The following is a 14652-nucleotide window of genomic DNA, read 5'->3' as shown; positions in this document are numbered from 1 at the left end:
CACGCATTTTTCAGGGGTCACAGTAATTCCCAAGTTGTGGGTTGTAGTTTAAACATCTCCACTACCCATGGAGAGGCACACGCTAATACTTAGTTTTAGATCCCAAATCCCACTTTCAACCACACACTGGCCTAGGCAAACCATCAGGGAAGACAAGCAAAGGGATTCTATTCAAACCAAGACGCTGATGTCAGTTGGAGGAACTACCCCACCCTCAGGATACTGGAACCCAACCTTGTGTGGTGGGGAGATTTGAAGCCCCACTCCACGCAGATGAATGGGTGCTCAGGTGTTTCCCTTTATGGAGAATTCATCTAAATACTTCCTCAGTCCATCGGGGACACTCGCTACTATTTGGCCTCAAAGCCCAACCCCCAGGTTTCTCTCAGAGTCAGTCCTAGGGAAACACTCAGGAATTACAAGCTAAGGGATTCTATTTGAACCCAGCCGCTTCTGTCACCTGAAATTGCCAGCCCACACTCAGGATAGCAGAAAACTTCTTCATGTGTGTTCTGGTGGTGGGGATACAGAGTCCACGCTTTTTTCAAGGAGCACAGGTATTCCCATGTTGTGGGCTTTTGGTTAATAACCTCCAAATCCCATGGAGAAGCACTCGCTAATACTTGGATTTAGAGCCCAACCCACCCTTTCCCCAGCACTCCGTATCAGGCAACCAAACAGGGTAGACAAGTTAAGCGATTTTATAAGAACCAAGGCCCTGCTCTCAGTTGGAGGAGGCTGCCCACTCTCAGGATAACTGTGCAAGTGTTCGTGTGTGTGCTGGAGGTGTGGAAACAGACTCCACGGATCTTTATGGGGGCACAGGTGTTCCCAGGTTAGGGATGTAGTTTAAACACCTCCACAAACCATAGAGAGGTCATCGCAAATACTTGGTTTTGGAGCCCAAACCACACTTTCCCCCGCACTCCCGCCTAGGCTTTCCATCAGGGAAGACAAGCAAAGGGATTCAATTAGAACCCAGGCGCTGCTGTCAGTTGGAGGAACTTCCCTGCACTCAGAATTCCAGAACACATTCTTAGGTGTGGGAGAGGTGTGCAGCCCCACTGCACCCAGATGAATGCAGGAAAAGGTGTTCCCTTTAGGGAGAAGTCCTCTAAGTACTTCCTCAATGGATCAGGGGGCACTCACTGCTACGTGGCCTCCAAGCCCAACCCCCAGCTTTCCCTCATGGCCTGGTCTAAGAAAACACTCAGGGAACAGAAGCTAAGGGATACTAATAGAATCCAGGTGCTGCTGTCAGTTTGAGGATCTTCCCCACACTCAGAATTCCAGAACACATCTTCGTGTGTGTGCTGAATGTAGGGAAACAGTCATAGCATCTTTCAGGGGGCACATTTATTCCATGGTTGTGGGTTGTAGGTTAAAAACCCACATGCAATTGATAGGCTCTCGCTTATACTTGGTTTAGAGCCCAACCCCCACTTTCCCCCACTCTCCAGCCTAGGCATGCCATTAGGGAAGTCAAGCTAAGGGATTCTTTTAGAACCCAGGCGCTGCTGTCATTTGGAGGAGCCTCCCCACAATCAGGATACCTGAGCACGTCTCCGTGTGTGTGCTGGAGGTGGGGAAACAGATTCAACGCATCTTTATGGGGCACAGGTGTTCCAAGGTTGGGGAAGTAGTTTAAAACCCTCCACTACCCACAGAGATGCACTCGCTAATACTTGGCTTTAGAGCCCATCCCCCACCATCGCTTCCTGCTAGGCCTAGGAAAACCCTTAGGGAAGTCAAGCGAAGGGATTCTATTACAACCCAGGTGCTGCTGTCTGTTGGAGGAACCTCCCCACACTCACAACCCCAGAACACTTCTTCCTGTGTGTGCTGGACGTGGGGAAACATAGCACACGCATTTTTCAGGGGTCACAGTAATTCCCAAGTTGTGGGTTGTAGTTTAAACATCTCCACTACCCATGGAGAGGCACACGCTAATACTTAGTTTTAGATCCCAAATCCCACTTTCAACCACACACTGGCCTAGGCAAACCATCAGGGAAGACAAGCAAAGGGATTCTATTCAAACCAAGACGCTGATGTCAGTTGGAGGAACTACCCCACCCTCAGGATACTGGAACCCAACCTTGTGTGGTGGGGAGATTTGAAGCCCCACTCCACGCAGATGAATGGGTGCTCAGGTGTTTCCCTTTATGGAGAATTCATCTAAATACTTTCTCAGTCCATCGGGGACACTCGCTACTATTTGGCCTCAAAGCCCAACCCCCAGGTTTCTCTCAGAGTCAGTCCTAGGGAAACACTCAGGGATTACAAGCTAAGGGATTCTATTAGAACCCAGCCGCTTCTGTCACCTGAAATTGCCAGCCCACACTCAGGATAGCAGAAAACTTCTTCATGTGTGTTCTGGTGGTGGGGATACAGAGTCCACGCTTTTTTCAAGGAGCACAGGTATTCCCATGTTGTGGGCTTTTGGTTAATAACCTCCAAATCCCATGGAGAAGCACTCGCTAATACTTGGATTTAGAGCCCAACCCACCCTTTCCCCAGCACTCCGTATCAGGCAACCAAACAGGGTAGACAAGTTAAGCGATTTTATAAGAACCAAGGCCCTGCTCTCAGTTGGAGGAGGCTGCCCACTCTCAGGATAACTGTGCAAGTGTTCGTGTGTGTGCTGGAGGTGTGGAAACAGACTCCACGGATCTTTATGGGGGCACAGGTGTTCCCAGGTTAGGGATGTAGTTTAAACACCTCCACAAACCATAGAGAGGTCATCGCAAATACTTGGTTTTGGAGCCCAAACCACACTTTCCCCCGCACTCCCGCCTAGGCTTTCCATCAGGGAAGACAAGCAAAGGGATTCAATTAGAACCCAGGCGCTGCTGTCAGTTGGAGGAACTTCCCTGCACTCAGAATTCCAGAACACATTCTTAGGTGTGGGAGAGATGTGCAGCCCCACTGCACCCAGATGAATGCAGGAAAAGGTGTTCCCTTTAGGGAGAAGTCCTCTAAGTACTTCCTCAATGGATCAGGGGGCACTCACTGCTACGTGGCCTCCAAGCCCAACCCCCAGCTTTCCCTCATGGCCTGGCCTAAAAGAACACTCAGGGAACAGAAGCTAAGGGATACTAATAGAATCCAGGTGCTGCTGTCAGTTTGAGGAACATCCCCACACTCAGAATACAAGAACACATCTTCGTGTGTGTGCTGGATGTAGGGAAACAGTCAAAGCATCTTTCAGGGGGCACATTTATTCCATGGTTGTGGGTTGTAGGTTAAAAACCCACATGCAATGGATAGGCTCTCGCTTATACTTGGTTTAGAGCTCAACCCCCACTTTCCCCCACTCTCCAGCCTAGGCATGCCATTAGGGAAGTCAAGCTAAGGGATTCTTTTAGAACCCAGGCGCTGCTGTCATTTGGAGGAGCCTCCCCACAATCAGGATACCTGAGCACGTCTCCGTGTGTGTGCTGGAGGTGGGGAAACAGATTCAACGCATCTTTATGGGGCACAGGTGTTCCAAGGTTGGGGAAGTAGTTTAAAACCCTCCACTACCCACAGAGATGCACTCGCTAATACTTGGCTTTAGAGCCCATCCCCCACCATCGCTTACTGCTAGGCCTAGGAAAACCCTTAGGGAAGTCAAGCTAAGGGATTCTATTACAACCCAGGTGCTCCTGTCTGTTGGAGGAACCTCCCCACACTCACAACCCCAGAACACTTCTTCCTGTGTGTGCTGGACGTGGGGAAACATAGCACACGCATTTTTCAGGGGTCACAGTAATTCCCAAGTTGTGGGTTGTAGTTTAAACATCTCCACTACCCATGGAGAGGCACACGCTAATACTTAGTTTTAGATCCCAAATCCCACTTTCAACCACACACTGGCCTAGGCAAACCATCAGGGAAGACAAGCAAAGGGATTCTATTCAAACCAAGACGCTGATATCAGTTGGAGGAACTACCCCACCCTTAGGATACTGGAACCCAACCTTGTGTGGTGGGGAGATTTGAAGCCCCACTCCACGCAGATGAATGGGTGCTCAGGTGTTTCCCTTTATGGAGAATTCATCTAAATACTTCCTCAGTCCATCGGGGACACTCGCTACTATTTGGCCTCAAAGCCCAACCCCCAGGTTTCTCTCAGACTCAGTCCTAGGGAAACACTCAGGAATTACAAGCTAAGGGATTCTATTTGAACCCAGCCGCTTCTGTCACCTGAAATTGCCAGCCCACACTCAGGATAGCAGAAAACTTCTTCATGTGTGTTCTGGTGGTGGGGATACAGAGTCCACGCTTTTTTCAAGGAGCACAGGTATTCCCATGTTGTGGGCTTTTGGTTAATAACCTCCAAATCCCATGGAGAAGCACTCGCTAATACTTGGATTTAGAGCCCAACCCACCCTTTCCCCAGCACTCCGTATCAGGCAACCAAACAGGGTAGACAAGTTAAGCGATTTTATAAGAACCAAGGCCCTGCTCTCAGTTGGAGGAGGCTGCCCACTCTCAGGATAACTGTGCAAGTGTTCGTGTGTGTGCTGGAGGTGTGGAAACAGACTCCACGGATCTTTATGGGGGCACAGGTGTTCCCAGGTTAGGGATGTAGTTTAAACACCTCCACAAACCATAGAGAGGTCATCGCAAATACTTGGTTTTGGAGCCCAAACCACACTTTCCCCCGCACTCCCGCCTAGGCTTTCCATCAGGGAAGACAAGCAAAGGGATTCAATTAGAACCCAGGCGCTGCTGTCAGTTGGAGGAACTTCCCTGCACTCAGAATTCCAGAACACATTCTTAGGTGTGGGAGAGATGTGCAGCCCCACTGCACCCAGAAGAATGCAGGAAAAGGTGTTCCCTTTAGGGAGAAGTCCTCTAAGTACTTCCTCAATGGATCAGGGGGCACTCACTGCTACGTGGCCTCCAAGCCCAACCCCCAGCTTTCCCTCATGGCCTGGCCTAAAAGAACACTCAGGGAACAGAAGCTAAGGGATACTAATAGAATCCAGGTGCTGCTGTCAGTTTGAGGAACATCCCCACACTCAGAATACAAGAACACATCTTCGTGTGTGTGCTGGATGTAGGGAAACAGTCAAAGCATCTTTCAGGGGGCACATTTATTCCATGGTTGTGGGTTGTAGGTTAAAAACGAACATGCAATGGATAGGCTCTCGCTTATACTTGGTTTAGAGCCCAACCCCCACTTTCCCCCACTCTCCAGCCTAGGCATGCCATTAGGGAAGTCAAGCTAAGGGATTCTTTTAGAACCCAGGCGCTGCTGTCATTTGGAGGAGCCTCCCCACAATCAGGATACCTGAGCACGTCTCCGTGTGTATGCTGGAGGTGGGGAAACAGATTCAACGCATCTTTATGGGGCACAGGTGTTCCAAGGTTGGGGAAGTAGTTTAAAACCCTCCACTACCCACAGAGATGCACTCGCTAATACTTGGCTTTAGAGCCCATCCCCCACCATCGCTTACTGCTAGGCCTAGGAAAACACTTAGGGAAGTCAAGCTAAGGGATTCTATTACAACCCAGGTGCTGCTGTCTGTTGGAGGAACCTCCCCACACTCACAACCCCAGAACACTTCTTCCTGTGTGTGCTGGACGTGGGGAAACATAGCACACGCATTTTTCAGGGGTCACAGTAATTCCCAAGTTGTGGGTTGTAGTTTAAACATCTCCACTACCCATGGAGAGGCACACGCTAATACTTAGTTTTAGATCCCAAATCCCACTTTCAACCACACACTGGCCTAGGCAAACCATCAGGGAAGACAAGCAAAGGGATTCTATTCAAACCAAGACGCTGATGTCAGTTGGAGGAACTACCCCACCCTCAGGATACTGGAACCCAACCTTGTGTGGTGGGGAGATTTGAAGCCCCACTCCACGCAGATGAATGGGTGCTCAGGTGTTTCCCTTTATGGAGAATTCATCTAAATACTTCCTCAGTCCATCGGGGACACTCGCTACTATTTGGCCTCAAAGCCCAACCCCCAGGTTTCTCTCAGAGTCAGTCCTAGGGAAACACTCAGGGATTACAAGCTAAGGGATTCTATTAGAACCCAGCCGCTTCTGTCACCTGAAATTGCCAGCCCACACTCAGGATAGCAGAAAACTTCTTCATGTGTGTTCTGGTGGTGGGGATACAGAGTCCACGCTTTTTTCAAGGAGCACAGGTATTCCCATGTTGTGGGCTTTTGGTTAATAACCTCCAAATCCCATGGAGAAGCACTCGCTAATACTTGGATTTAGAGCCCAACCCACCCTTTCCCCAGCACTCCGTATCAGGCAACCAAACAGGGTAGACAAGTTAAGCGATTTTATAAGAGCCCAGGCCCTGCTCTCAGTTGGAGGAGGCTGCCCACTCTCAGGATAACTGTGCAAGTGTTCGTGTGTGTGCTGGAGGTGTGGAAACAGACTCCACGGATCTTTATGGGGGCACAGGTGTTCCCAGGTTAGGGATGTAGTTTAAACACCTCCACAAACCATAGAGAGGTCATCGCAAACACTTGGTTTCGGAGCCCAAACCACACTTTCCCCCGCACTCCCGCCTAGGCTTTCCATCAGGGAAGACAAGCAAAGGGATTCAATTAGAACCCAGGCGCTGCTGTCAGTTGGAGGAACTTCCCTGCACTCAGAATTCCAGAACACATTCTTAGGTGTGGGAGAGATGTGCAGCCCCACTGCACCCAGATGAATGCAGGAAAAGGTGTTCCGTTTAGGGAGAAGTCCTCTAAGTACTTCCTCAATGGATCAGGGGGCACTCACTGCTACGTGGCCTCCAAGCCCAACCCCCAGCTTTCCCTCATGGCCTGGTCTAAGGAAACACTCAGGGTACAGAAGCTAAGGGATACTAATAGAATCCAGGTGCTGCTGTCAGTTTGAGGATCTTCCCCACACTCAGAATACCAGAACACATCTTCGTGTGTGTGCTGGATGTAGGGAAACAGTCAAAGCATCTTTCAGGGGGCACATTTATTCCATGGTTGTGGGTTGTAAGTTAAAAACCCACATGCAATGGATAGGCTCTCGCTTATACTTGGTTTAGAGCCCAACCCCCACTTTCCCCCACTCTCCAGCCTAGGCATGCCATTAGGGAAGTCAAGCTAAGGGATTCTTTTAGAACCCAGGCGCTGCTGTCATTTGGAGGAGCCTCCCCACAATCATGATACCTGAGCACGTCTCCGTGTGTGTGCTGAAGGTGGGGAAACAGATTCCATTCATCTTTATGGGGCACAGGTGTTCCAAGGTTGGGGAAGTAGTTTAAAACCCTCCACTACCCACAGGGATGCACTCGCTAATACTTGGCTTTAGAGCCCATCCCACACCATCGCTTACTGCTAGGCCTAGGAAAACACTTAGGAAAGTGAAGCTAAGGGATTCTATTACAACCCAGGTGCTGCTGTCTGTTGGAGGAACCTCCCCACACTCACAACACCAGAACACTTCTTCCTGTGTGTGCTGGACGTGGGGAAACATAGCACACGCATTTTTCAGGGGTCACAGTAATTCCCAAGTTGTGGGTTGTAGTTTAAACATCTCCACTAACCATGGAGAGGCACACGCTAATACTTAGTTTTAGATCCCAAATCCCACTTTCAACCACACACTGGCCTAGGCAAACCATCAGGGAAGACAAGCAAAGGGATTCTATTCAAACCAAGACGCTGATGTCAGTTGGAGGAACTACCCCACCCTCAGGATACTGGAACCCAACCTTGTGTGGTGGGGAGATTTGAAGCCCCACTCCACGCAGATGAATGGGTGCTCAGGTGTTTCCCTTTATGGAGAATTCATCTAAATACTTCCTCAGTCCATCGGGGACACTCGCTACTATTTGGCCTCAAAGCCCAACCCCCAGGTTTCTCTCAGAGTCAGTCCTAGGGAAACACTCAGGGATTACAAGCTAAGGGATTCTATTAGAACCCAGCCGCTTCTGTCACCTGAAATTGCCAGCCCACACTCAGGATAGCAGAAAACTTCTTCATGTGTGTTCTGGTGGTGGGGATACAGAGTCCACGCTTTTTTCAAGGAGCACAGGTATTCCCATGTTGTGGGCTTTTGGTTAATAACCTCCAAATCCCATGGAGAAGCACTCGCTAATACTTGGATTTAGAGCCCAACCCACCCTTTCCCCAGCACTCCGTATCAGGCAACCAAACAGGGTAGACAAGTTAAGCGATTTTATAAGAACCAAGGCCCTGCTCTCAGTTGGAGGAGGCTGCCCACTCTCAGGATAACTGTGCAAGTGTTCGTGTGTGTGCTGGAGGTGTGGAAACAGACTCCACGGATCTTTATGGGGGCACAGGTGTTCCCAGGTTAGGGATGTAGTTTAAACACCTCCACAAACCATAGAGAGGTCATCGCAAACACTTGGTTTCGGAGCCCAAACCACACTTTCCCCCGCACTCCCGCCTAGGCTTTCCATCAGGGAAGACAAGCAAAGGGATTCAATTAGAACCCAGGCGCTGCTGTCAGTTGGAGGAACTTCCCTGCACTCAGAATTCCAGAACACATTCTTAGGTGTGGGAGAGATGTGCAGCCCCACTGCACCCAGATGAATGCAGGAAAAGGTGTTCCCTTTAGGGAGAAGTCCTCTAAGTACTTCCTCAATGGATCAGGGGGCACTCACTGCTACGTGGCCTCCAAGCCCAACCCCCAGCTTTCCCTCATGTCCTGGTCTAAGAAAACACTCAGGGTACAGAAGCTAAGGTATACTAATAGAATCCAGGTGCTGCTGTCAGTTTGAGGATCTTCCCCACACTCAGAATACCAGAACACATATTCGTGTGTGGGCTGGATGTAGGGAAACAGTCAAAGAATCTTTCAGGGGGCACATTTATTCCATGGTTGTGGGTTGTAGTTTAAAAACCCACATCCCATGGATAGGCTCTCACTAAAACTTGGTTAAGAGCCCAACCCACACTTTCCCCCACTCTCCAGCCTAGGCATGCCATCAGGGAAGACAAGCTAAGGGATTCTTTTAGAACCCAGGTGCTGCTGTCATTTGGAGGAGCCTCCCCACAATCAGGATACCTGAGCACGTCTCCGTGTGTGTGCTGGAGGTGGGGAAACAGATTCCACGCATCTTTATGGGGCACAGGTGTTCCAAGGTTCGGGAAGTAGTTTAAAACCCTCCACTACCCACGGAGATGCACTCGCTAATACTTGGCTTTAGAGCCCATCCCCCACCATCGCTTACTGCTAGGCCTAGGAAAACACTTAGGGAAGTCAAGCTAAGGGATTCTATTACAACCCAGGTGCTGCTGTCTGTTGGAGGAACCTCTCCACACTCACAACCCCAGAACACTTCTTCCTGAGTGTGCTGGACGTGGGGAAACAGAGCACACGCATTTTTCAGGGGTCACAGTAATTCCCAAGTTGTGGGTTGTAGTTTAAACATCTCCACTACCCATGGAGAGGCACACGCTAATACTTAGTTTTAGATCCCAAATCCCACTTTCAACCACACACTGGCCTAGGCAAACCATCAGGGAAGACAAGCAAAGGGATTCTATTCAAACCAAGACGCTGATGTCAGTTGGAGGAACTACCCCACCCTCAGGATACTGGAACCCAACCTTGTGTGGTGGGGAGATTTGAAGCCCCACTCCACGCAGATGAATGGGTGCTCAGGTGTTTCCCTTTATGGAGAATTCATCTAAATACTTCCTCAGTCCATCGGGGACACTCGCTACTATTTGGCCTCAAAGCCCAACCCCCAGGTTTCTCTCAGAGTCAGTCCTAGGGAAACACTCAGGGATTACAAGCTAAGGGATTCTATTAGAACCCAGCCGCTTCTGTCACCTGAAATTGCCAGCCCACACTCAGGATAGCAGAAAACTTCTTCATGTGTGTTCTGGTGGTGGGGATACAGAGTCCACGCTTTTTTCAAGGAGCACAGGTATTCCCATGTTGTGGGCTTTTGGTTAATAACCTCCAAATCCCATGGAGAAGCACTCGCTAATACTTGGATTTAGAGCCCAACCCACCCTTTCCCCAGCACTCCGTATCAGGCAACCAAACAGGGTAGACAAGTTAAGCGATTTTATAAGAACCAAGGCCCTGCTCTCAGTTGGAGGAGGCTGCCCACTCTCAGGATAACTGTGCAAGTGTTCGTGTGTGTGCTGGAGGTGTGGAAACAGACTCCACGGATCTTTATGGGGGCACAGGTGTTCCCAGGTTAGGGATGTAGTTTAAACACCTCCACAAACCATAGAGAGGTCATCGCAAACACTTGGTTTCGGAGCCCAAACCACACTTTCCCCCGCACTCCCGCCTAGGCTTTCCATCAGGGAAGACAAGCAAAGGGATTCAATTAGAACCCAGGCGCTGCTGTCAGTTGGAGGAACTTCCCTGCACTCAGAATTCCAGAACACATTCTTAGGTGTGGGAGAGATGTGCAGCCCCACTGCACCCAGATGAATGTAGGAAAAGGTGTTCCGTTTAGGGAGAAGTCCTCTAAGTACTTCCTCAATGGATCAGGGGGCACACACTGCTACGTGGCCTCCAAGCCCAAACCCCAGCTTTCACTCATGTCCTGGTCTAAGAAAACAATCAGGGTACAGAAGCTAAGGGATACTAATAGAATCCAGTTGCTGCTGTCAGTTTGAGGACCTTCCCCACACTCAGAATACCAGAACACATCTTCGTGTGTGTGCTGGATGTAGGGAAACAGTCAAAGCATCTTTCAGGGGGCACACTTATTCCATGGTTGTGGGTTGTAGGTTAAAAACCCACATCCCATGGATAGGCTCTCGCTAAAACTTGGTTAAGAGCCCAACCCCCACTTTCCCCAACTCTCCAGCCTAGGCATGCCATCAGGGAAGGCAAGCTAAGGGATTCTTATAGAACCCAGGTGCTGCTGTCATTTGGAGGAGCCTCCCCACAATCAGGATACCTGAGCACGTCTCCGTGTGTGTGCTGGAGGTGGGGAAACAGATTCCACGCATCTTTATGGGGCACAGGTTTTCCAAGGTTCGGGAAGTAGTTTAAAACCCTCCACTACCCACAGAGATGCACTCGCTAATACTTGGCTTTAGAGCCCATCTCCCACCATCGCTTACTGCTAGGCCTAGGAAAACACTTAGGGAAGTCAAGCTAAGGGATTCTATTACAACCCAGGTGCTGCTGTCTGTTGGAGGAACCTCCCCACACTCACAACCCCAGAACATTTCTTCCTGAGTGTGCTGGACGTGGGGAAACATAGCACACGCATTTTTCAGGGGTCACAGTAATTCCCAAGTTGTGGGTTGTAGTTTAAACATCTCCACTACCCATGGAGAGGCACACGCTAATACTTAGATTTAGATCCCAAATCCCACTTTCAACCACACACTGGCCTAGGCAAACCATCAGGGAAGACAAGCAAAGGGATTCTATTCAAACCAAGACGCTGATGTCAGTTGGAGGAACTACCCCACCCTCAGGATAGTGGAACCCAACCTTGTGTGGTGGGGAGATTTGAAGCCCCACTCCACGCAGATGAATGGGTGCTCAGGTGTTTCCCTTTATGGAGAATTCATCTAAATACTTCCTCAGTCCATCGGGGACACTCGCTACTATTTGGCCTCAAAGCCCAACCCCCAGGTTTCTCTCAGAGTCAGTCCTAGGGAAACACTCAGGGATTACAAGCTAAGGGATTCTATTAGAACCCAGCCGCTTCTGTCACCTGAAATTGCCAGCCCACACTCAGGATAGCAGAAAACATCTTCATGTGTGTTCTGGTGGTTGGGATACAGAGTCCACGCTTTTTTCAAGGAGCACAGGTATTCCCATGTTGTGGGTTTTTGGTTAATAACCTCTAAATCCCATGGAGAAGCACTCGCTAATACTTGGATTTAGAGCCCAACCCACCCTATCCCCAGCACTCCGTATCAGGCAACCAAACAGGGTAGACAAGTTAAGCGATTTTATAAGAACCAAGGCCCTGCTCTCAGTTGGAGGAGGCTGCCCACTCTCAGGATAACTGTGCAAGTGTTCGTGTGTGTGCTAGCGGTGTGGAAACAGACTCCACGGATCTTTATTGGGGCACAGGTGTTCCCAGGTTAGGGATGTAATTTAAACACCTCTACAAACCATAGAGAGGTCATCGCAAAAACTTGGTTTTTAGAGCCCAAACCACACTTTCCCCGCACTCCCGCCTAGGCTTTCCATCAGGGAAGACAAGCAAAGGGATTCAATTAGAACCCAGGTGCTGCTGTCAGTTGGAGGAACTTCCCTGCACTCAGAATTCCAGAACACATTCTTAGGTGTGGGAGAGATGTGCAGCCCCAATGCACCCAGATGAATGCAGGAAAAGGTGTTCCGTTTAGGGAGAAGTCCTCTAAGTACTTCCTCAATGGATCAGGGGGCACACACTGCTACGTGGCCTCCAAGCCCAACCCCCAGCTTTCCCTCATGGCCTGGCCTAAAAGAACACTCAGGGAACAGAAGCTAAGGGATACTAATAGAATCCAGGTGCTGCTGTCAGTTTGAGGAACATCCCCACACTCAGAATACCAGAACACATCTTCGTGTGTGTGCTGGATGTAGGGAAACATTCAAAGCATCTTTCAGGGGGCACATTTATTCCATAGTTGTGGGTTGTAGGTTAAAAACCCACATCCCATGGATAGGCTCTCGCTTATACTTGGTTTAGAGCCCAACCCCCACTTTCCCCCACTCTCCAGCCTAGGCATGCCATCAGGGAAGTCAAGCTAAGGGATTTTTTAGAACCCAGGTGCTGCTGTCATTTGGAGGAGCCTCCCCACAATCAGGATACCTGAGCACGTCTCCGTGTGTGTGCTGGAGGTGGGGAAACAGATTCCACGCATCTTTATGGGGCACAGGTGTTCCAAGGTTGGGGAAGTAGTTTAAAACCCTCCACTACCCACAGGGATGCACTCGCTAATACTTGGCTTTAGAGCCCATCCCCCACCATCGCTTACTGCTAGGCCTAGGAAAACACTTAGGGAAGTGAAGCTAAGGGATTCTATTACAACCCAGGTGCTGCTGTCTGTTGGAGGAACCTCCCCACACTCACAACACCAGAACACTTCTTCCTGTGTGTGCTGGACGTGGGGAAACATAGCACACGCATTTTTCAGGGGTCACAGTAATTCCCAAGTTGTGGGTTGTAGTTTAAACATCTCCACTAACCATGGAGAGGCACACGCTAATACTTAGTTTTAGATCCCAAATCCCACTTTCAACCACACACTGGCCTAGGCAAACCATCAGGGAAGACAAGCAAAGGGATTCTATTCAAACCAAGACGCTGATGTCAGTTGGAGGAACTACCCCACCCTCAGGATAGTGGAACCCAACCTTGTGTGGTGGGGAGATTTGAAGCCCCACTCCACGCAGATGAATGGGTGCTCAGGTGTTTCCCTTTATGGAGAATTCATCTAAATACTTCCTCAGTCCATCGGGGACACTCGCTACTATTTGGCCTCAAAGCCCAACCCCCAGGTTTCTCTCAGAGTCAGTCCTAGGGAAACACTCAGGGATTACAAGCTAAGGGATTCTATTAGAACCCAGCCGCTTCTGTCACCTGAAATTGCCAGCCCACACTCAGGATAGCAGAAAACTTCTTCATGTGTGTTCTGGTGGTGGGGATACAGAGTCCACGCTTTTTTCAAGGAGCACAGGTATTCCCATGTTGTGGGCTTTTGGTTAATAACCTCCAAATCCCATGGAGAAGCACTCGCTAATACTTGGATTTAGAGCCCAACCCACCCTTTCCCCAGCACTCCGTATCAGGCAACCAAACAGGGTAGACAAGTTAAGCGATTTTATAAGAACCAAGGCCCTGCTCTCAGTTGGAGGAGGCTGCCCACTCTCAGGATAACTGTGCAAGTGTTCGTGTGTGTGCTGGAGGTGTGGAAACAGACTCCACGGATCTTTATGGGGGCACAGGTGTTCCCAGGTTAGGGATGTAGTTTAAACACCTCCACAAACCATAGAGAGGTCATCGCAAATACTTGGTTTTGGAGCCCAAACCACACTTTCCCCCGCACTCCCGCCTAGGCTTTCCATCAGGGAAGACAAGCAAAGGGATTCAATTAGAACCCAGGCGCTGCTGTCAGTTGGAGGAACTTCCCTGCACTCAGAATTCCAGAACACATTCTTAGGTGTGGGAGAGATGTGCAGCCCCACTGCACCCAGATGAATGCAGGAAAAGGTGTTCCCTTTAGGGAGAAGTCCTCTAAGTACTTCCTCAATGGATCAGGGGGCACTCACTGCTACGTGGCCTCCAAGCCCAACCCCCAGCTTTCCCTCATGGCCTGGTCTAAGAAAACACTCAGGGTACAGAAGCTAAGGTATACTAATAGAATCCAGGTGCTGCTGTCAGTTTGAGGATCTTCCCCACACTCAGAATACCAGAACACATCTTCGTGTGTGTGCTGGATGTAGGGAAACAGTCAAAGAATCTTTCAGGGGGCACATTTATTCCATGGTTGTGGGTTGTAGTTTAAAAACCCACATCCCATGGATAGGCTCTCACTAAAACTTGGTTAAGAGCCCAACCCACACTTTCCCCCACTCTCCAGCCTAGGCATGCCATCAGGGAAGACAAGCTAAGGGATTCTTTTAGAACCCAGGCGCTGCTGTCATTTGGAGGAGCCTCCCCACAATCAGGATACCTGAGCACGTCTCCGTGTGTGTGCTGGAGGTGGGGAAACAGATTCCACGCAT

The sequence above is a fragment of the Vicugna pacos genome, unplaced genomic scaffold (genome assembly GCF_048564905.1).
Source record: "Vicugna pacos unplaced genomic scaffold, VicPac4 scaffold_19, whole genome shotgun sequence".
Taxonomy (NCBI): domain Eukaryota; kingdom Metazoa; phylum Chordata; class Mammalia; order Artiodactyla; family Camelidae; genus Vicugna; species Vicugna pacos.
Note: the sequence above shows the minus strand (reverse complement) of the source record.